Here is a 22376-nt window from a genome sequence, read left to right on the forward strand (position 1 = left end):
CTGTCTCCTGCACCCCTGTGCACTTTCATTCACATACTATGGCTGTACCCACTTTCATTCACAAAGTATTCTGTCACTGCCAACCTACCCCCATACTGTTCGCAACATTGGCCCTACTCCAACCAATCTTCACACACCATGCTATGGAAGCACCACCCTCTACTGAATGCAGAGTCAGACATGCATTGCTGCTGTGGGTGTGCTGAAGGCCTAGGCTCTTGACTCCATGCCCTACGGCCTACAGCCTTGGGCCATGCACCCAATAGTCTAACCCTTCAACAGACCCACCGCAACTTCATGCACCCATGCATGCCACCATGTGCCAACTACCGCAATCCATCCACATACCAGAGCCATCCGCGCTCCCACCCAACCTATGCCATGTGCAAATCACTCCCATTCTAAAAATCACCTGCCACCTCTCACCACGGAAAGAGATTGGCGCAAACAGGTCGCGGCACAACCTATCAGGCCGTTATGATAGCTGCCTCCAATCATCACACAAAGTAATCGCCTGTCTAGGTACCCACGATTTGGCACAATACACACAAATACTGCAGCCACTTCTCCGTCGTCTTCCACCTATTCACATATCTCACATGAACCACTTCTCACTCCCCCACCTTTCTCTCCCTTCTTGCCACCAACAGAAGGCGTACAGTATATTTTCCAGACACTTCAGCTAGTGCACTCTCCTCTGATACACCATGGCAGCGTTTCCCAAAAATGTTGATGCAAAGGACGCTACCCACCAGCCAACCACCGCCGTGTCCAAAGTTCTCCGATAGCATGCCGTACCGCAAGCCAATGACGCAGCGGACCCAGATATCACTAATTTTTAGAGACATACATTTCAGTTGTTTGCAACAAAAGTACTGATCGGATTCCCACCAAACACACAAAAGCACGCTTTCTGACCCAAGCCCCCACTACTGCTGCAAATTTGGTGCAAATCCTTCCAACTGTTCGGGCTGTAGCCGTGCGCAAAGTTTTTGGCCATTCAGTATATGGAAAAAAAATTGGGACCCCCTGTAAATCCCCCCCCCCTGCACGAAACCTCACCCAACTTGGCGAGAAAGTTCTGAGCCGGCCATATACTTTTTTTGCAAAGTTTGCTGAGGATTCCTCGACGGGGGAGCGAAGTTATAAGCCGTCGAAAAAGTGCTCTTCCTATGAGTTTAGCATATCCGGATATCCGCGGACAGCGCGGCGTGGAAGTGAGCATACATCCAATTTTGGGGAGTATGTTGGTGTGTATGAGTGCTTGGAGAGGGTGGGGGAGTAAGAGATGGGTCAAATGCTTTATTTGTTTAGGTGGGAGAAGGCCGTGATGTGTTCACGGTGTCCACGGTCCCAGTGGTTGTCCGCGGACATACTAAACACTGGGCGCACTACTGGCTATTTTAGTTTAGTATGATGTTGGTTTTGGGTCGTTAGAAGAGCATTGGGTGAAGAGGGTATGTATTGAAGAGTGCATTGGTGGTGATTATTTTTTAGATTGTTAATTGAAGTGGATAGGTTTTGAGGTGGATGTAATATGTTTTTGTGTTGTGGTCATTTGGTAGGTGTTTGTTTCTATGGTTGTGTTCTGCTGCGGTGGTTGTGGCCAGGGCCTAGAGTCTTGGGTGCATGGCCGAAGTGCCGTAGGACGGTTCTACATTTGCGTAGCAATTTACATCGGTTGTATTTGAAAATTTGAAAATGTCAGTGGACCTGACAGTTCTGTGTCCAAGTCATTTGTTCGGAGTGTGCTTTGCTTCTTTGAAGAGGTAGTTGAGTTCCTTTGAACAGCAGATTCTTCTTTGGTTGTGTCCTTGATAAAGTATTAGCTTCTTTTACTTGCTTTGGAGGAATTGCTTGTCATGATGCCTACCCCCAGGCATCCGGACCAAGTCCATCAGCCCCGGGAGCAGGCATCTAGACATTTAGTAAAACCTCAGCAGCCCCGGCTAGGGGCCAACTAGGTTCAGTCCTGGCGCCTTAGGCGCCAGGCTCATAGTCATTACTTACCTCAGGCAGACCATGCTGCAAATGACTCCAATCCAACATGAAGCATGAAAGGGACTATTTTTCTACAGGGACTATTTTCTACTCTGGTGTGGTTCTATGGACTTCTTACCTGGGACTACTTTTGAGGCTATTTAAACCACACCCGACCAGCAACACACGCTTCACGTTATTCTGCATCCAGCAGAGTAACACTCACCGTGCCTGCAGCCTGCATCCAGTCTTCTGCCACGCCCGCCTTGAATCTGGAGCTCCTAAAACAAAGAGGAATGAAAGGGACAAGGTTAGAAAATGAACTTAGTTCTATTCCACACCTGATTCTGGATCCATCCTGTCTCCGGACCTGTAAAGAACATCATTTCTGCACGCGCCGCACCTCCAGCTGCAGCGCCGCACCATACTCACCAGTCTTCACAGCATCCTTCGGGTCGGCGCTGCCTCCATCATTTCTTCGCCGTACTTCGGGACCTAGGAGACAAAAGAAAACCACAAGGTGAGTCAAGGGAACTAACAAATATAATTCTTACCACCATAGACTTACCTGATTTACCACCGGAGGCATCCTTTTGTGACTCTCCATATTTTCACGTGCCGCATATGTAAAGAGAGACAAAACAACAGCGCCGGGTAATACAGACTCTTACCTGAGCGCCACCAGCTGCCACAAGAGCATCTTTTCACAAGCGTATCCTTACTTGTGCGTATCCTTACCGGCCCGTTTATGATTGGAACGCCCGGATGCCTCTTCCGCACAATGTGTCGTTGCCTGCAGGGGCGGCCCCTTTGATTTATGTGGATACGTCGGCGGAGGGCCCGGCATGGCACCCTTCTCCGTTACGTCCCTTGATTTGTCCACCTCATGAGAGGCCTCCTCAGGTTCCGAAGCAATCTCCTGAGGACGCTTTTTTCGGTAAATTTCAAGCGCTTATGCGCACCGACCCCATGAGGGAGTATTTCAAAGGGCTTTTTAAGGAAATTTGTCCACCAGCCCGTTCCTCTGGTGGTTCCGCCGACGCCTCCTTTGCCCGTGGTGCCTGCCCCTGCTCTTCCGCCTTTGCCACCGTTGTCCCCAGTGGACAAGGCAGTGCCTGACACGGTTCAGCAGGATCCTGACCTGTCAGATGACCCTCAAGGCGAGCAGGACAATGAGGACCTTCCCCACTCTGTTAGAGCTTTTCATGACCGGGTACTGGACATGATGAATTTCTTAGATGTTCCGCTTCCCGAGGCACCTGCTCCTCAGGAGGGCGTGCTTTCTGGGGCGTTCACCCTGTCTCCTTTGGAGCATACCGGCCTTTTCCTGCAGAAGGATGTTTTGGCCAAGGTCCGAAGAGTCTGGGAGAAGCCACACTCAGGACTTTTTGTCAATATAAAGATTGACGCGAGGTACAGGCTGCACTCTTCGGAGGAAGTGGCCTTGTCGTCTTGTCCGCCTCCCTCCTCCACAGTGGTGGCTGCGGCCACGTTGCAGTCCAGACCTGCAGGATCCTCTTCCGCGATGGCTACTCAGGTCTTGGGAAAGGAGGACAAGCTCCTGGACTCCCTAGGGAGGAAAATCTTTGCCAATTCGGCCTTGCAGCTCAGGCAGGCCAATGCCGAATTGATTTTGGCGGGAGCTAACGTGCAGATGTGGAAATGTCTGTCAGAGTTTGAGGAGCACATTCCGGTCGAGAAGTTGGAAGATTTCAGAGGTGGCCTTTCCGATGGCACGGTCTTGGCCCAGGATCTCCTGGAGGCTGCGTCTCATCACCTAGACACCTCGGCTCGGGGCATGATGCTCAGGGTTGATAACTCGAGGCAAGCGTGGTTGCATGCCACTAAGTTTTCGAAGGAAGTGCAAGACAAAGTATTGGACCTTCCATTCGATGGAAAGGAGCTTTTTCATTCTTCTACTGATGTAGAGCTCACCAAAACCAAGGATAGCACTCAGATGGCTAAATCATTGTCTGTTCTGGTTAAAACTCCTTTCAAACCTCAGAGACCGTTATCGCAGAGTCGACCTTCTTCTGGTTTCAGGGGCTTCCTCGACCGCAAATCGCGCAGAGTGGATACTCCTGCAGGGAATAACTGCCGTAGACAACAGCGTATGCTGTAATTCTCCCGCTCCGCAGCCTCCTCATCAGGTTCAGGTGGCACCGCCACCGATAAACCTGCCAAATGAGGTTTTTCCGTGCTCGCACGAGACCCCAGTGGGAGGGCGCATTGCGTCTGATTGGGAGGCGTGGCAGACCATCACAGAAGACAGATGGGTCTTGTCAGTCGCTCGGGCGGGCTTCTGCTTACCTTTACCCCCTACCCCACCCCTCAACCCTCCTTTTCAGCTGTCGGGCTCACCTTCTGCTCCTCAGAGCTGTGGAACCCGTTCCCCTTGGGGAGCGAGGGGAGGGCTTCTACTCCCGGCTGTTTACGGTGCCCAAACCCAACCAGGCTGGCCTGTGTACCATCCTAGACCTTTACCAGTTCAATCTTTCCTTACCCCAAGAGAAATTCAAGATGATCACGCCCGGCCAGATTCGCTCCTCGTTGCAGGCGGGCAATTGGCTCAACGTGGTGGACCTTCAGGATGCGTACATGCATATCCTGATTTGGGCTCCACACAGGAGGTACCTCTGTTTCTCTTTGGGAGAGGAGCGCTTCCAGTTTCGGGTGCTTCCTTTTGGCCTCAGCTCGGCGCCGCATGTCTTCACGAAGATGATGTCGGTGATTGCGGCCTATCTTTGTCTTCAGGGTATCCATGTGTATCCTTATTTGGACGATTGGCTTTTACGCAGCCCTTGTCCGCTGGCGGCAGCGGGCAACCTCCAGTCTCTCCTTCAGCTCCTGTTCCATCTTGGGCTGTCGGTGAACTGGCGGAAATCCTCCATGACGGTCTCTCAGGACCTGATTTTTCTGGGTTTTCATTGGAACACGATCGACTGCAGAGTATACCTGACCGTGGACAGAATCGCGGATCTGTTGGCCATGTGGCAGATGTTTGCGCAGTTGGAGAGTATGTCGGCCTGGTGGTTCCAGAGGCTTCTGGGCCTCATGGCCTCGTGTGTGCTGGCTCTTCCTCTTGCTCGTCTCAAAATGAGACAGACCCAGATGGCCCTTCGGAATTCATGGCGTCAGGCAGTGGACCCAGACTCCATGTGGATAATGATTCCAGATTCCATGAGAGTGGACCTGGACTGGTGGTCATCTCTCAGCAATCTGTCTGGGGGCGCAGGGTTTCAGGACCCGGTCCCTATGGTGACGATCACAACGGATTCCTCCCTCCTCGGGTGGGGTGCGACGTTAGATCTCCTTCAGGTGTCGGACCTCTGGTCGCCTCAGGACAAGCTCCTGCACATAAACCATTTGGAGCTTCTGGCGATTTTCTTGGTGCTCAAGGCGTTCAGACCGGTCATTGTCAACAAAGTGGTCTGCATAAGAACGGACAATGTGGTGTCAATGTATTACATCAACAAGCAGGGGTGAACGAAGTCCCCTCCCCCCCCCCCTCGTGGACCTGTCCATCCAGATTTGGGAGTGGGCCGTGCTTCATGGTGTCTGGCTGCTTGCAGTGCACATCCCGGGCCAGCTGAATGTCACAGCAGATGCCCTCAGCCGGCGGGCAGTGGTCAGCTACGAGTGGGAGTTGAAGGCAGAGGTCCTCTCAGGGATTTTCTCGCGCTGGGGCACACCGCAGGTGGACCTCTTCGCGACGGCGGCGAACAAGAAGCTTCCTCTGTATGCCTCCAGAGGGGGGCTAGGAGCCTCCTCTCTGGGGGATGCTCTAGAGATTCCATGGCACAACATGAGAGGTTGCGCCTTCCCGCTTCTGCCTCTAGTTCACCGGGCAATGTGGAAGTTGAAGAACTCGGTGAACTGTTCTCTTCTACTGATAGCCCCGTGGTGGACGGCCAGGTTTTGGTTCTCAGAACTCCAACACCTGTCGGTTTATCCGCCGATCAGGTTACCGGTAACTCCAGATCTTCTCCACCAGGGGGAGCAACAGCTGTGGCACCCCCCCCCCCCCCCACAATAGCTCAGTTTGGCGGCATGGTGCCTGAGCTCAGGTCTTTAGAGCATCTGAATTTGTCTGCGGATAACATGCGTATTATCCAGGCAGCCAGAAAACCCTCGACCAGATCTCAGTACAAGAGTAAATGGCTCAGGTTCTGTCATTGGTGTCTAGAGAAGAAATTGGATCGAAGGGGGGCCACGGTTGACAGTGTTGTCCTTCGTGTCCTCCCTAGCAGAGTCAGGGGTTCATGTTCTGTCATGCAGGACTTACCTTTCAGCGGTCTCCGCTTATCTTTCTACGGATCAGTGTTCATACTCTCTGACTAACCCAGTGGTAAAGAGGCATTTCGCTGGTTTAACACGCCTGTACCCTCCAGTTCGTAACCCGCACCCCCCATGGGACCTGAATGTTGTCCTGACGGCGCTGTACCATAAACCCTTTGAGCCGATGGCTACTGTGGACCTCAAGTACTTGTCTTGGAAAGTGTCCTTTTTGGTCGCCGTCGCATCGGCAAGGAGAGTGAGTGAGCTCCAGGCATTGTCGGTGGAGCATCCTTTCTTGGTCTTTCACAAGGACAAGGTAGTCAATCGATCTCCCTACCGGTCTTTTTTCCGAACCCCGCCTCTGAGGCGGAGAGGGTTCTACACTGTCTTGATGTCCGAAGAGCTCTTAAGTTCTACCTGGATAGGACTTCCGAGCTTAGAAGTTCTTCTCAACTTTTTGTGACTTTCGGCAACCCTCAAGGCAAGCAGGCCTCTATTGCAACTATTTCTAGGTGGATTGCCGTCTGCATCACGGAGTCTTTCACTGTCCAAAAGCTGAAACCTCCTAAAGGTATTCATGCACACCTGGTGCGGGGCAAGGGAGCTGCAGTTGCTTTTCAGAAGTATGTTCCCTGGGAGTCCATCGCTAGGGCAGCTACTTGGGCCGCTCCATCTGCTTTCTGTAAGCATTAATGCCTCGATATGAGTTCTAGAGCTGATGCTCAGTTTGGACAGGCTGTGCTGAAGAACCTTTTTCAGTAAGGGGTATTTCCATCCACCCGTAGTGGTTAGGCAGAAACCTGTGCAGTTCCCTTAGGGACCACTGCAAAAGATTTAAGACTACAGGTGTTGGCAGTAAACCCACTTGGTAGCAGTCTGTACCACCCAGATTTACCTGGTAGCTGTGGCTGAGCAGTCACACTTCCCTCAAGAAGAGTTGGGCAGTATGCAAAGTATACACAATAGGCACTCAGATACAATAATACAAGCAAACACTGACCAGAGCTTTGGTATCAAAGTATATAATTATTTATTTAAAAACACACAGTTTGAAACACTCCAGCACTCTTATTGTAAAATATTCTAAACACAGTTACTATTGTAATCTATACACCCCTTTTTTCTTATCAGATAAGCCACAGTAAAACACCACTTATTTTCATACAGAGGTGAGCGCTTAACTAGATTGCACTCCAATAAGTTTGTGAGAAAGGGAGGGAAAAAAACAGAATATGGAAAGGTACACCACTCTAAGATTCAGGAACACTATAAGCAAGGCAGAAGAGCAAAAGTCACTGGTGAGCCAAAGGCTGGGCCCACTCTTAGAGAGAGCAGAGCACAAATGCGCCCAAGATCACACAGTTACACTAGGCTTAGAAAGTCTTGCAGAGGGTTCAAAAAGAGTTTCGAGAGGCTTAGGAAAGTTTAGCCAGGGTGTCCCAGGCTTACCCAGGTTTCGAAAGCCGGGGGCTAAATCTACCCCGTACAGTCGGTAGCAAGGGAAGCCAGGTGGGACACGGTACCTTAAGTGGGAAGGATCCTCCAGCGGTGGCAGTTGTTCCTGGTAGTGGGTGCAAGTTGCGTCGTCATCCAGGGGAAGAGAAGATCTCGAATTGGAGGAAAGATGAAGGTCGTTGCACTACCTGGGCAGAAACCAGCCGCAGAGTTTTCCGGTTAAAGGTGGTACCTTTGTTTCGCGGTCGTGGTAAAACGTGGTATCCCGGTTACCGGGGTGCTTGGCACGGGCAAGGCGGCCACGAGGTACGTCGGGAAAGTGAAAAGACGGTGAAACTGGTCATACCCACCAGTCAAAGAAAGAAGACTCTCCGGTGGGAGATCTCCTCTGTCGCTGGGAAAAGTGGTGAGGCAGTCCAGCAGGGCTCCACCGGTAGTGGTGTCATGGCAGGTCGGCTCAGCTTCTCCCTCGTCGGATTCTTAGGTCCTGTGGCGACTTCTGAAGTTCCAGTTGCAGCAAACCCCCATTCACTCAGCCTAGCTGTCACTCAAACATGCTAAGTGGTGAGCCGGCCGGCTCACCACTTGGGCCAATCAGGATGGAGTGTGACTTGAGTTGCCTAGGCAACTCAGTCCAGTGTGCCTAAATTTCCCTCCACCCCTCCTAAGTACCCCAGACAGAGTGGCACCACTTTGGAGGGCTTCTGTGGAGAATCCCGCCAAAAAGTGGAACAAAGGGCGCGACTTGGGTTGGAGTCACAGAAGAGAACACAAACGCCATTTTAGAATCAAGTTTTGGCAAAAAACCCAACCGGAGAATTAATATTAATTAAATAAAACGGCGGTATGTTCGAGGCTACCGTAAATAATTAAATAAAGATAGTAGCCTAAAACAATGGGAAATCCCATAGGAAAATATTCGCGGTTGAATATAAAAAGTAGTATCCACTGCCACCAGCCAAAACTCGATCAGGGGGGACGGAGACTTGCCCCCTCGACTAACAGACCCTGGGGCAATTGAATTGCCCCAGCCAGTACATCCACAATATGATGGTTTGTACTGGTTCTGTTCAGAATTTAAGACTAGTAAAGTCAATGGTGACTTTACATGCCCTTGGAGACAGTAGTCAGTCCCAGGGTATGGAGTCTATACTGGGGGTCACGATGACACCCCTGTGTCACTGCACTGAGGGTGCTGTGTAACACACATCACAAAAACACATGAAGCCCTATGGAGTAAAAGACCCCATAGCCCATTAAACACATCTAGATTCAAAGAAACACACTCAAATCATGCCCAAGAGTGAGGGTAAAAGAGTCTCACTCTTGGCAGGAGAAAAAAATAAACCCCAAAAATCCAGCAAAGCTGCTGGACTCACTAGGTTAGGAAATTCAGCCTAAACAGAGAATTCTCCCTAACAGTAGTTCCTGTAAGGAGTGCTTGGGAATCTCCCACAAGTATGGAGGAAAGGGGACGGTACGTAGGAGTATTACCAGGTTACTCACCGTAGTGACCACCTTACTCCTAGTCCATAGTCCCCTTTCCTCCATACGCCCGCCCGCCATCCCCTCTTAATAAGGTTCCTCTGTATTGGTAATGGGTCTCTGACCTGGCAAAGAAAAGGACTGAGGGGCGATGCGCGGGGCGGAGCCAAGGTGGGCAGGGTTACGCCTGCGTGCTGGGCCCCACGCAGGAAAGAGAGGAAGGACACATTTTTGGAAAAATTTGGATGCTTTTTACAAAGTTCTCCGGTCCCGTCCCACAGGACGGAGAGATGTCCCACAAGTATGGAGGAAAGGGGACTATGGACTAGGGGTAAGGTGGTCACTACGGTGAGTAACCTGGTAAATCTAGGGTAAGATCTTGTGATTTGTGAATGGTGACTGCACCTGCTAGAGTTAGAGAAAATTGTTCTCTGAGAAGGAAGCGGGCTGTTGAGCAGCCTATCCATTTAACTTCAGATAGTTTGTCAAAGAGAATATTGACAAATTGAAAGTTGTTGTCACGTGGGTATGTTTGAAAGCCAACAACTGTATCAAGTGCTCCATTATCTAGTCCTTGGTCCACGTCAAGGTTATGTATTACTATTACTCTACAGTTTAAAGATAATTTTAATATTTTCTCCAAACTAGCTGTGTTGGAGATAGTTTTCCAAGGTGTTTAGCCTTGTTGTGGCTTGTTGACACATGGGTAGTGTCATACCATGTAGGTCCAGTTTGTCTGTGGAGAATCCCTTTGGCGCCAGGCTCATAACCATCATGAAGACCAACATTAGAATGGGACTATTTACTTGGGACTATTTAACTTGTGGGAGGGGGGGGTTCAGCCAACATGGAGGCACACACATAGCTCAGTTACAGGGAACTGAGCTATGCGGTCTAGTCTTTTGGGTGTGGCAGGCCTGGGACTACTTTACCTGGACCACTTTGGGCTTGGCAGGCCTGGGACTATTTTACCAGGACTACTTTACCTGAGAGTATTTAAACTGCACCCAAACAGCAGAACATGCTTTGCGTTATTCTGCTGTGGGCAGCGTAACGCTCACTGTGTCCAGTTCTTTGATGCCAGCTTACCTGAAACCAGGGACCTGCAGAGAGAGAAGGAACACTACGAAACTTACCTTGAACAGTATCCTGTCTTCAATCCATCGCTGACTTCAGTTCCACTCACCTGAAGGTATGAACTCCATCATCCGGCACCGCATGCATCCTGGAATACCATAACCTGGAAAGAGGAGAAAGAAAGACAGTATTAGTAAGCGTTTACTCATGTTTCCTCCCGAATGAAGAAAGCCACACAATTCTTAAGTGGGTAGTCAGTATCATTGCTGGAACATTATGGCGCTCGGCGAGGAACATCGCAACCTGCAAGGAGAGAAAAGACACAGGTTAGCGATATAAAAGGCGAAACAGCGCCGCACATTGCGCATTAATCCCCGGACAGCATTGCGCACACTGCGCTTTCGCCTACCGGTCCATGCTCATCCTCAAACTGCATGACAACACCAAAATACCTTTCCATACCTAAAAGGAAAGAAGCAAGACATTATTATTCGAACTAAGAGGAACATAGGAACTGCATTTAAAGACTGCAGCAGGCCTAGATTCCCACAGGGCGGCTTGCACTAGTGAAGTAACTTGGTCACTGCTCGCCCCCCACATCTATGCGCCCCTGCCACGAGGAGCAGGACGGAGAATCCACCTTTTATGATATTAAGGTGAGGAGAAGGCCCAAGGGGGGAGGAAGGAGTTGAGGCCAAGGGAGGTGGGAAAACATAAAGACAATCTGGTATTGAATCCAGCTCTCCTATATTGCAGACCCATCTTTAACCAGAGGCCTTACCAAGGGACCGGGAGAGGGTTCGAGAGTGCAAATCATCCAACCAGGGTTGGGTGGTGTCCCCATGGATACCAGGTGAGCGTAACAGGAGTCATAGTATCTAGTAACTCTTCTTTTCTCCATGGTTTAAAAAGTTGTAGCAAGGCCATGTAATACAGTTCTTTATGTTGAAGAGTTTTTAATGACAATTTGATATGATTAATTAAGCTGCGTTTGGTAAGTTTCACTAAGCTGCCTTCACAATTTGCCACTATCTACGTTTCTTTTCATCTGGTTTAATATTATTTTTGTATGTGAAGTTTTGGGCTACTTGGTAGAGACACATGGTTTCCAAAGTGGTACTCCTGTTTGGGTAGTATGTGTCCAGTAAATAGTTTTTCAAAATGTCTTGGCTGTTGGGATCATTTTTGGCTATTGTTTCTATGTCCTCATATGATTTGAGAACTCTTTTTCTAGGTTTAGCAGAACCAAGACTTAGCCATATTATATTTTCAGATTTTCCATATGAGGCAGTATGGTTAAACGGTCTGCAGCTTCATAGCAGCCACATTCTCTATGAGAGAGCATTTTTATGCCTAAGCTGTACAATTTCAGTGATGGTGTTTTGTCAGATTTGTCATCCCAGAGGTCCTGAAGCTCTGTTTTGTCATGATGCCTACCCCCGGAGCACCAGGCCAGGCCTAGCACCCCCAGGAGCAGGCATCACGCCCCCGGGTAAAAGCCCAGCGGCCCTTTATAGGGGCTCTTTGGACTCTGTCCTGGCGCCGTTGGTGCCAGGCTCATGTTGGACATCAGTCCTGGCGCCATAGGCACCAGGCTCATAAGGGGAAGTGTTTGGTGCACTTACCTGAAGCAGACCATGCTGCACACTCACCTGATGCAGACCATGCTGCATGAAGAACCAAGCCAAATGAGGCTTAGGAGGGACTATTTTTCTGAAGGAACTATTTTGTTACTTGGGTGGGGCTGTGGAAGAATACTCACCTGGAACTTCTTCCAAGGCTATTTAAGCCACGCCCGGACAGCCACACATGCTTCGCGTTGTTCTGCATCCCAGCAGCTGAACGCTCACCGTGTCTGCTCCTGCACCTGGACTCCAGCCACGCCTGCCTCGAACCTGGAACACCTGTAAGGGAATAAGAGAAGAGAAAGGTGAAAACCAAGAACTTACTCAACCTTCTTACCTGCATCCGGAATCTTCACGCCAGCATTCCTGAAGGAAGACTTCCATTTAAAAGCACCGCGTTGCTCGCTGCAGCGCCGCGCTTCACTCACCTGTTCCCGAGACGCCGCCCGGCTCCATCGCGGCTTTCAGCACCGGTCCCACATCTCTGCACCTAGGGGAGAGAAGAAGAGACAAAAGGTGAGCAAGGGAACACAAGAGGAAAGCTGAATTTTCAGCCATATTACTTACCGGCTTTTCTTGGTGAACCATTCCACATCTCGGGTCGGCGCCGCATCTTTGGCAGGTACCGCACCCCGGCCCCTATGGGGAAAGGACAAAAGACATTACTAGAGAATTATAAAGACATTTAGAGGGGTCGCCCTCATCACTAACTCACCTGATTTTACCACCGGCAATTTAACCCCTCAACGCATCGCCTTTGTTCTGCACCTGAAATAAAGGACAGAAAAAACAACATAAAAGGAGGCTCACACTTGAACTTTTGCATCTTCATACTTACGGCGTATCGCTCAGAAAAGTCAAGTGGATTTGCCAGCGCCATTCTGAAAACCAGTGAAGTAACTGGACGAACGCGCGTCCCTGCACCAGAAGCAGGATGGAGAGTTCATCCTTCCAAACCATAAGGTGAGCTTAAACCGGGGGTTTTGGAGGAAGTCAGAAAAGAACGAAGGGGGAAGGGAATAGTTTCTTACCTGTAACTCCATTTCTCCAGCATTGGTATCTTTCATGGATTCACATGCTTTGAATATTCCCCGTCGTCAGGCTGGGAATCCCCGGTACATTATATAGACCCTTTCCCGTAGGAAAACTTTTTCGACGCTTATGCGTCCTATCCACCTCGTTTTGTATCATGCGTGCCCGTGCCGTCAGGACGTCATGATATAAATACAGGCCCCGCCCCCGCGCTCCCTCAGATTTCGGCCCCCAAAGTAGTGGGGGAACCGGTTTGCATGATCAGGGGAGGCAGGTGGGCGCATGTGAATCCATGAAAGATACCAATGCTGGAGAAATGGAGTTACAGGTAAGAAACTATTCCCTTCTCCAGCATTGGATCTTTCATGGATTCACATGCTTTGAATAGATTACATAGCAGTACTACCCCCAAGAGGAGGTGTGCATGCAAACCCCTATACATTCTTCGCAAAAGGCCGTTCCCTAAGATTATGTATACATCAGTAATAGTTTACATAGGGAAAAAACGGACCACATACAGTCATAAATTCCACAGGATGCCACCCCGCAGCCGGGGCTTACCTTACTGGAATAGGTGTCGAAGCACCGCCTGTCCCATCCGGGTGTCTTCGGCATGTTGCTGCGACAGGCAGTAATGGCGGGTAAAGGTGTGTGTAGTCGCCCAGGTAGCCGCCATGCAGATGTCCCCTAGAGGGACTCCGGCCCACAGTGCCGTCGACGATGCCGCTGCTCTAGTTGAATGAGCTCTTGGCCGTCGTAGAAGAGGCTTCCCTGCCTTGGAATGGCAGTACGAGATGGTAGATGACACCCATCTTGAAAGTCCTTGCTTTGAAATGGCTTTTCCTCTAGCACCCAACCCATAGGCCACAAACAGCTGTCTCGTTTCTCTGAACGGTTGCGTACGATGAAGATAAAACTTGAGAGCCCTTTTTACATCCAATGTGTGTAGCATGCGCTCCGCTCCCGAGCATGGCTCCGGAAAAAACGTAGGCAACACGATAGAAGAGTGTTTATGAAACACCGAAGGAGCTTTTGGTATGAACTGTGGGTTAGTGGCTAGGACTACCTTGGTCTTGAAAAATCGTAAGTATGGTGGGTCCACCATTAGAGCCTGAACTTCTGAGATACGTCGGGCTGAAGTGATGGCCACCAGGAAGGCCAATTTCCACGACAGAAACTTCAGAGACGATGATGACATTGGCTCAAACGGAGGTTTCATAAGAGACGTTAAGATCAGATTGAGGCTCCACTCCGGTGGAAATTTCTTCTCTGGAGGGAAACTCCGAAAGAGGCCTTTAAGGAAGTGCTTAATCAGGCGGTCGCTGAACAATGGTGCCGAGTGCCGTCGACGAGTAAACCTGGAAATGGCTGCTAGGTGTACTTTTATTGACGACACCGACAGGCCCATTTGAGCTAATAACAGCAAGTATGGAAGGAGCTGTTCCGGCCTAATCGATTGCGGGGCCAAACCTGGTTGATCCTCACACCATTGACAGAACCTTTTCCATTTGTACGCGTATGAGGCGTTTGTGGAAGGTGCTCTTGCCGCTTGCAGGATACGTCGACAGTCCTCCGGAATCGTTAGCCGACCAAATTCGGCGAAGTCAGGAGCCAGGCCGTCAACTTGAGGCTGTCCGGGTCGTGATGCCAAACGACACCCTCCTGTCGAGACAGAAGGTCGGGGGTCTTCTGGAATCTCATCGGTTCCGCCGCCGCTAAGTGTAGTAGGTCTGAAAACCACACTTGTCTGGCCCAGTATGGGGCCACCAGAATTACCCGACATGGGTACCTGAGGATCCATTGTAACGTCCTCCTGACAAGGGGAAAAGGAGGAAATGCGTACAGGAATTTGTTCGTCCATGGGAATGAGAACGCATCCCCCAGTGAGCCCTGCTGAGGCCATCTGCTTGCGTACTGATGGCATTTCTTGTTGTTCTTCGTTGCAAACAGGTCTATGGAAGGGTGTCCCCATTCCTTGAATACTTGTTGAAGTTGTTGGTCGTTCAGCACCCATTCGTGAACTTCGTTCATTTCTCTGCTGAGGGCATCGGCTTCCACGTTTTTCACTCCTGGTAGGTGAAATGCTAAGATTTGTATGTTGTGTTGAAGGGCCCAATGCCAGATTTTCTGTGCCTCTGTCGATAGGGACCTGGAACGTGTCCCTCCTTGTTTCCTCAAGTAGAACATCGTAGTGGTGTTGTCCGTCATGACACGCACCACCGAGTCCCTCAGTTGCGGAAGAAAAGACTTCAGAGCCCATCGCACTGCTCTCAGTTCTAGCAGGTTGATATGCAGGGAGGACTCCTGCAAAGACCACTGGCCTTGTACCTGTAACATATCCAGATGAGCTCCCCATCCGCTCAGCGATGCATCCGTCACCACCGTCTTTTGGAACTCTGGTTCCAGTAGAGGCATCCCTCTCGTTAGGTGAGTAGACACTTTCCACCAGCCGAGTGCTTGAACTAGTTGTTCGTCGACGACCAGTCTGTCGGACCAGCGACCTCTGCTCTGTGCCCAACGGTCCGCTAGAAATTCCTGGCAAGGCCTCATAAACAGACGGCAGTTGTTTATTAACGGAATGCAGGACGACATGGTCCCTAGCAGGGACATGTACTTGCGCACAGAGACTCTGGTACCGCCGCTCCATTCCGACGCCTTGTTTTGAAGTTTCTGAATTCTTTCGCTGGATGGTTTCACCAGGCTTGTGTGCGTATGAAACTCCGCTCCTAGAAAGACCAAGGTCCTCGAAGGCTCTACTGAGGACTTGTTGAAGTTTATTGCGAAGCCCAGTTCCTGTAAGATGGACATTGTGGCTCGTAGACTGTCTCGTGTTTGTTCCTTGGATGACCCTCTGATTAGCCAGTCGTCTAGATATGGATAGACATGATGACCATCCTTCCTTAAATGGGCCGCTATAGGGGCCAAGCACTTGGTGAACGTCCTGGGGGAGGACTTGAGCCCGAACGGGAGGACCTTGAACTGAAAATGCTTTCTCCCGACGACGAATCTTAAATATCTCCTGTATCGTGGGCGTATTGGGATGTGAAAATAAGCATCCTGAAGGTCTAGTGAAGAGAGATAGTCCATGGGTTGCACCGATCTGATAACCTCTTGGAGTTTTAGCATTTTGAATTTTTGGCTCTTTAGCCACTTGTTGAGTACCCTCAGGTCGAGAATGGGCCTCCATTTGCCGTTTGGCTTTTTGACAACAAAGAACCTGGAATAAACTCCTTGGCCTTCCTGTGCCACAGGAACTCTCTCTACCGCCCCTTTTCGCAACATAAGCTCCGCCTCTTGTCGTAGGATTTGGAGGTGGGGCTGTGTCGAGAATAAAGGAGGAAGACGCGGAGGCTTGTCTTTGAATTGCAGCGCATGACCCATGCGAATCGTGTCTAGGACCCATCGATCTTTGGTGATGCATTTCCATCGGTCGAAGTGATGAGAGACTCGACCCCCCAGGACGTTCCGAAGGCCGTCATTGGTTGCTGGTTTGCTTGTTCTTCGTTGACGACGGACCTGAGCCTCGCCGCCTGGAGGCTTGATAGTCCCTGCTTCCACGTGCCGACTGGGACGCTCGTCTGAACCCTTGTGAAGAGTACGAGGGCCTGTTAAATCCACGGTCCCTCGAGGCTCCAAAGCGGGAGTTTCCAGAAGCACCTCTGAAAGGGCGAAAAGAGCGAAAATTTCTACCCGTTTGAAGGGCGCCGAGGGACCTAGCAGTATCCGTGTCTTCTTTCATCCCTTTCAGCGCTTCATCAACCTTTTCGCCAAACAGGTGCTCCCCTTCGCATGGCATGTCCAGGACTTTGTACTGTACTTCAGGACGGAAAGTAGTACATTTGAGCCACGCTTGTCGACGAAGCACTACTCCATGGTTGATTTGTTTGAAACCAGACTCTGCTAGGTCCACTGCGATATTAATAGCGTGGTTCGAGGCCTCCTCGCCGTCCCGCACCAGTAACATAGCTGCTTTTCGGTGTTCGTCTGGCAGGTGTTCTAGGATAGGGGCTAATTTGTGCCACATTTCCCTATCATATCGTGACACGATCGCTAAGGAATTGGCTGCTCTTACTGTCGTCGCTCCGACCGAGAGCACCTTCTTTCCAAATGCGTCCTGCCTCCTAGCCTCGCTTTCCGGTGGCGTTGAACATTTTTGCTGGACCCTGGCCTTCCTAGCTGCTGCCGCCGACACCACCGAGTCAGACAAAGGCTGTGATGTTAGACATTTTGGAGTGGACTCCGGAGCTTTAAACTTTTTCTCGATCCGTCCCTTTATGGCTGGTTCCGAGAACGGATGGCGCATCGTTTTGAGACCTTCTTGCCACACGTGGTCAAGGATTGGGATGGCAAATACCGATTTTCTCCTTTGACCCATATGGTCAAAAAGGAAACAGTCTTTCCTCTGCTCCTCAGGAATCAAGCCGAATTCGGAACACGCTTTCCCCATCATTGCATGGAAGGCTCCCACATCATCAGGGGGAGATGGCTGTGTCTGGCTCCTCGTAGACTCCAATTCTACATCCGAATTCCATGTCGGGTCCCTCGACGGTGACAGGGAGATGTCTGACCCAGAGTCATCATGTATAGAGTCGGACTCCGACAACTCACCCTCCTCCTGAGCTCGAGGACGATCTTTTACCGCCTGGGGAGCCGATGGGTGATTCGTCGACGAGCGAGCCGTACAAGTTTGCTCGTCGACGGAAGGTACAGACAGAAGTGACGATGACGTCCCAGGTTGAGGGAACTGGGTATCCAGCCGCTGTAGTAGCTTCTGAAGAGTATTAAGCACATCCAGAGACAAAACTGTCTGGGGGTTCAGCAACGTGGATGATATAGGTACCATACCCCCGCTCGCACTCGTCGCCGTCGTCGTCGACGTGGAAGGCCGTAAGCCTAAATCCAATGGCTGCAGAACCATGTCACCTTCCCCTTCCGCCGAGCAGGCCGTGTCTGGCTGCAGTAAGACCTCAGGGGGGATCGGGTCATAGACCTCAGGCAGCCAAGCCATAGACTGAGTTTCCGTCGACGAAGGAATCCCAACCGCTGCTGCTTGAACGGTAATAGGCATCGTCAATGACACCGAGGTCGACGAGGAAGTCGTCGTCGTCGAGCCTTTAGACTTCGTTGTCGATTTTGATGCCGACTTCCCGGCTGAAGCTTCTCGACTCACGGAAGACCTGGGACGGTCCCCTGAGGAGGATTTAGACAGCGCCAGCCTCTCCGTCTTAGATGATGAGGAGGAGGAGGGCTTTTTATGAGATGAGGAGGATCCAGCATGTTTCCCCTTATGCTTGTCCTCAGGGCGAATTTCTGCTGGCCGCACCTTCTTCGATGGAGGCTCCGACTTGCTCCTGGAGGCCGTGGAGCCAACTTCCGAAGCCGGGTAGGCACCCGCTCCGTCATTAAGCCAGTCGACCAGCCTTCTTTTACGGTCCTTAAGGGTTTTTTGGGAGAAACCCTGGCATATCTCACATGTATCCGCCGTGTGGTGCGGGTGGAGACAGTAGATACAGTCCATGTGGCCGTCTCCTTCATAAACCTTTTTGAGGCCACAGGTTGCACATGGGCGAAATAACGCCTTTCCAGACATAATTCTCCAGATTTGAACTTCGCTTACGCGAAACAGACAAAAAAACAATCTAGTTATCACTAGTAGTAACACGAAGATCCCACTGCTTTGAAAGACGGTTGAAATCTGAGGGAGCGCGGGGGCGGGGCCTGTATTTATATCATGACGTCCTGACGGCACGGGCACGCATGATACAAAACGAGGTGGATAGGACGCATAAGCGTCGAAAAAGTTTTCCTACGGGAAAGGGTCTATATAATGTACCGGGGATTCCCAGCCTGACGACGGGGAATATTCAAAGCATGTGAATCCATGAAAGATCCAATGCTGGAGAAAGGGGGGAGCAAGCACACTATTCAGCAGACAGTTAATCCCCTTTCCCATATGCAGAAGGATATTCCTACGGGCCAGACAAGCAAGATTTGGGGGTCCTGTTCAATCGGTGGTCCGAATTCTGCGCATCACGCTTGAAGAGGCCACAGCAACCCAGACCAGACCAGCGCCTCCGTGGGAGCCAGGTGAGCGTTACAGTTTTCTCTGTTTTGGTTAAGTAGGCTGTGACATATTGTGCAACTGCAGTGGAATTGTCTGCAATGTACGTACTGCACATCTATGTTTACATTCCATAGGAAGGCAATGATTGTATTGTAATCATTGATGTATTTTGATTCTTCTGTTCTTTCTATGTAATATGTGTTCTTAGGTGATTTGCCTTTGACACTATATCTAACTGACGACATGAAGTTGTTTACTTGACCTGTTGTTGAAACTGGTCTAGGGAAACCAAAGCAGCATTTGGTGCAGTATTTCCCTTTGTTTTTATATTTGCAACAACAATCTTTTCCACATTTGTGTCTTTGAAATTGTAGAATTTGTGCATGAAGGTCACTATGTGTTGTTTGTGAAAATATTTCACAAGTGGCATATTTTTGGATGAACTGCAAAACAGTGGTATCACTGTCCTGACAAAAGTTAGGGGCATCTTTAATTCACAAAAGCATGTGGATGTGTGGTGCTCCTCTGGCTTGGTATTCTTTTCTCCAAAAGAAGTGTTGCACTTCTCTGGGGGGAGGAACAGTTTTATTACAAATGAAGTGTAGCATAGCAATGAAGCGATAATGGAAATATCTTGATAGATTTACAGGATCTAGAGAACAGAGTTCTCCTGGTGTTTTTATATCTATATTTGTTTTGTTTTTGTTTGCTATGCATAGGAAATCATGTACATTTTCCTATGCATATTCTGCACAACTTAATGTCACAAACCAAGTGGTGGGGCCAAGGTGTCTTATCATACAGCGTACATCTCTGTGACATCTGAACCAGTATTCTTTTGTACCAGGCATGTTTGCTAAAAGATTTGTAATGCTTGACTGTAGAATCTCATCTTTTTCTTGCACTTTTTGTAGTAATTCCGTCGCTGATATATTTTGAAAATGGGTACCTGATTTCAATGTGTGTGCAACTCCGTAGCATAGAGTTACTAGTTGACTTTCAAACAGAAGGTGGAATATGTATTCCACGTTTTGTCTGAATCTAGGGTCTTCAGAGTACATTCGTAAAGAGCGGTATTCTGATGCTGTTATTTGTGGGTCTATAATCGTACCTTCCTCCTTTCCCAGTAGGAAAGAGTATAGGAAAGGCACATGCTCTATACTTTTTTCCCAAATGCTGATTGGAGATCCTTTCGCTTGTTGCATTTGGTACGTTTCCAGTGCATCATCTATGGTGTCTTAAGAATGTAATGGATGAATTGTATCATGGTCTAAACTATTAGATTCTGTAGCAGAATCTAGAAGTTGAAATTGACCAGTTTCTGATGACTCTTGAATTATTTCAGTGGATTCCCTCAGGTTTTCTTCAATATTAATTTCTCTGTTGTATTCATTTTTGTCTTTTAGATATTGCAGGGCTTGTCTAACTTTATGTAAATCCACAAGTTGTTGCCAATTTCTTTTGTCTTTTTGTAGGTATGCCATTTACTAAGATAATTAAAGATTGATCTATCAGACGTTGCACTCGCATAGTGTGTACATCTTCTTTGAGATCTAATGGCAAATAAACTACTTTGCCACAAATGCCTTTCACTAATTCAGAGGGAGGTAGTTTTTATGTTTTTGGTTGAAGGCCTATTATTGCTTGAAATGAGTGCACTGTTTGAATTATGATGCTCTCATATAAGTTGTGTTGTTGCAGGGGTTTGGTAATGGGAATAATTCCAAGTTATTTTTGATAGCACGTGAAGGTGTTTGGTTGTTATCAAGTTTTGCAGTGCAGTAACTGCAAAGTATTAAGGGGTCAGTAATCTCGTATTTGTTTTCTGCTATAAGATAGAGAACTAATTGGAACCATTTGGAATCTTCATTGTCTTCTATTTTGTACATTACGTCTACAGTTTTTGTGCTATTTTTATAAAAAGTCCTGCGGCAACACACATGGTTTGGTCCTTCAGCAGATGCACTTTTAAACTTTAGTATTTTTTTTTTGTATGTGTGTAATAGAAGGTTGCCATCTGTACAGTTGTTGCTAGTCTGTTGTAAACCTATTTCATTTTGTAAGTGGCTTTCAGTTCCAAAATATTTTCTCTGGCTGTGCTCTATTTCTCACAGTAGTTTTTTGACTGTACCCTGTAGAAGATTGTTATTTAAATTGACTAGTGCTAAAGCAGGACTTTTGGCATAGTACAGTTTATGGACCAGATTTCTTATAGGTGAATGATGTGTTGATATCATTTTGATATGGTGGAGGGTGCTTTTGCAAATAGGTCCAGAAATGCAGGCTAATGAACGTCCCTGTAGTCCTGTGTATTTGCGCACTGGACAGGATTCCATATTTTGTGTTAGTTTTCATTTTGAATTTGTCTTTGCCTTTCTCATAATGATTGCGTAACTGGCTTAAAGATTTGAAAGATTTTTTGGCTATGTTACACAGTGATGTGCACGGCCATTTGTAAACTGGGCGTATTGGTTCAGCGGAATGGAGAGTTGATACTGAGTTTTATGGGGATATTTATGTAAGCAGCGTTTCTTGTTCCATAATGGTATTAATTTTTTCATACCCTCGTCCACTGCTATGCATGGCAATTGGGTTTATTTGCCTTTTTTTGTATGCTTCTTCATTGAAATATGATTCTGTGCTCATGGTGTGACTCCATTCATCTCCAGAGATGTTTGTGAAGCTAGCTTTGTTGATATTCCATTTATTGAGAAGTCTTTTTTTGTAGTTTAGTACTTACCTTTGTTAGTGGTTTCATTCTGTTTAAAATTTCCTTTTGAGACGGATTGCATTGTCTATGAGAGCTTCTAGGATTAATTTTCTACAGTAGGTTTTGAGGGTTGTGCGTGATTTCTCTCCTATTTTTATAAGGTTCTGAAGGACTCTGTGGCAGAAGATTTTTTGTAAAATATTTTTTTTGGTATGCTTACTTGCCGCTACATCAAGTTGTATAGGTGCAGTATTAGCGCTAGTGGTAGCTGTAGTGTTGTTAATCACTTTGTTTTACATTTTGAAAGAGGAGGCACATTTTCTGTACTGGAAGCTTGTTTTGTTTTGCTTAATGACTGTATAAGCTGTTTTGTTTGAACTTTTTGTACAAATTCTGCTAGTGGTCGATGCTTATTTTGGAGAGTTTTAGTTTGATTTAGTTTACTTTTGCGTTGCTTTCTACGGAGTTGCTTTTTGGTAGGCATTCTTTGGGGTCTGTTGGAGAAAAAAGAATGTGTGGGTTGGGATCTTGTGCAGTGTATGTGTGCTTTGTGAATGAGTGTGAGAGTATGATGGGAAGAATGTATGTAGAGGTGTGTGATTGTGCAATGGGCTGCAACATCAGGTTGGGAAGGCTATTCTTGTATTTGTGTGTTACTATACTGGTGTTC

The sequence above is a fragment of the Ambystoma mexicanum genome, chromosome 11 (assembly GCF_040938575.1).
Source record: "Ambystoma mexicanum isolate Mex_15411 chromosome 11, UKY_AmexF1_1, whole genome shotgun sequence".
NCBI classification, from domain to species: domain Eukaryota; kingdom Metazoa; phylum Chordata; class Amphibia; order Caudata; family Ambystomatidae; genus Ambystoma; species Ambystoma mexicanum.